Source organism: Panthera onca, chromosome B2, assembly GCF_046562875.1.
Source record: "Panthera onca isolate mPanOnc1 chromosome B2, mPanOnc1 haplotype 2, whole genome shotgun sequence".
Lineage (NCBI taxonomy): Eukaryota > Metazoa > Chordata > Mammalia > Carnivora > Felidae > Panthera > Panthera onca.
The window spans coordinates 105,789,808-105,791,748 of NC_138343.1; the positions used below are offsets into that span (position 1 = coordinate 105,789,808).

General features: G+C 37.2%; 1 pseudogene; it reads right to left on the minus strand.

The window, feature by feature from the left end:
- Positions 1-372: 372 nt before the first annotated feature.
- Positions 373-884, minus strand: LOC132668008 (protein LSM12 pseudogene; annotated as a pseudogene).
- Between the last annotated feature and the right edge of the window lie 1,057 nt (positions 885-1,941).

The window sequence follows — 1,941 nt, forward strand, 5'->3', positions numbered from 1 at the left end:
TAAGTGATGTTTTTCAACTTTATTAAAGGCATATTTTGCATATCATAAAATCCAACCATATCGTGCCTACAACTCTATGATTTTTAGTAAATGTATCTAATTGTGCAACAATGATGATTGTTTTATTAAAATCAGTTTTATTATGCACTATTTATTTACTATTTACTGGTTTTTTTTTCAAATTTTAAATTATTCTTTTGCTTTTTTTTTGTTATGTGTTTTGTTCAAGGCTAATATTTGAAAATGCTGACCCTTTGTTAACAAGAATCAATAGGAAATATAGGATCCCTCCCCTCTCTTGGCCTTTCTCCGGGAAGCCACCACCATTGCCTCATTGGCTGGATGCTGGAAGAGTCTTCCATGTGTGTGGACTCAGGATAACAGGGCAGTCTCCTTCTGTGATTGCTGGGCTTGTGACCGCGGCAGTATCTTTTGACTTTCAGTGTCTCTAAAGTGTTTTTAAACCATTTTGCATACATGGCTCAGTGCACGCTTCTCTTTGCTTTTACAGTTTTCCACTTGGTATGGTCTGTGTGATAACAACTTCTTCCATGACTATGAGGTTTTTTTTCTTGCCATTTACAGTCTTTAAAGGTCTTGTGTACGGTCTGGAAGAGCTGCTGGCCCTCTAGGGAGACAACAGTACTGATTGCATAAGCCTGGCTCAGCTTCTCCTCCTTCTCTGTCCATGCTTTGCTGGCAAGCTTACTAACATTGAGTGCAGCTAGTGGAGGATGGGTTTCTGTTCGGTCATTATTTCCACATCTGAAATGTACTGTAAGTTTATGCATGGTTGGGATTTCAACTAGAAGAGAGACATTTTAAAGCATTTTGGACTGGTAGTGGAAGGCTACCACCTCACCCTGTAGCCGCTGCCCCGGCATCCTCCCTCAGGAAAGCTGGCTCCCAATGTTTAATTACTTGTCTTGGAGGAGCTGCCTTCTTGGGAGAACAGCCTACTATTTGCTGTTAATCCTCGTTTCCACCTTTGTCCCAGGCAACCACTGATCTACTTTCTATATCCATAGATTTGCTTGTTCTGAACATTTCCTATAAGTGGAATCATTTATTATGTGGTCCTTTGTGTCTGCCTTCCTTCACTTAGCATAATGTGTTTGAGGCTCATCCATCTCCACATGTATCTGTAGTTTGTAACTTCTTACTGTTGAGTAATATTTTATTGTATGACTAGACCACATTGTTGTCTATCCATTGACTAGTTGATTAACTTTTAGTCCTCCCCCCCCCCCCCCCCGCCAGTTTTTGGTTATTATCAATAAAGATTCTACAAACATTTATACGCAAGTCTCTGTGTGGATATATGTGTTCATTTCTCTAGGGTAGATACCTAGAAGTGGGATTTCTGGGTCATAGGGTAACTTTATGTTTAACTTTTTAAGAAACTGCCAAACTGTTTTCCAAAGTGGTTCACCATTTTATATTCCCAGCAACAATGTATCAGTGTTCCTGTTGTATACAGTTTGTCAACTTAGCAACCATCTGCCTTTTTTATTATATAGCCTTGTGGGTGCGAAATGATATCACATTGTGGTTTTAATTTATATTCCCCTAATGACTAATGATATTAAGCATCTTTTTACATGCTCATTAGCCATTCATACATCCTCTTTGATGAAATGTTTATTCAAATCTTTTGCCTATTTTTGAATGGTTTGCTTGCTTCTTATTGAATTGTAAGAATTCTTTATATATTCTGGATCCTACATATCTATATATCCTTCATCAGATATGTATTTTATAAATATTTTCCCCCTGATCTGTTGCTTGTATTTCCATTTCTTAATAATGTCTTTTCAAGCACACAGTTTTGAATTTTGATGAAGTTCATTTCAATTTTGTTTGTTTATGGACCTTGCTTCTAGTGTCATATCAAAAAAATTTGCTTAATTCAAGGTCTCAAAGATTTTATGCTGTGTGTTC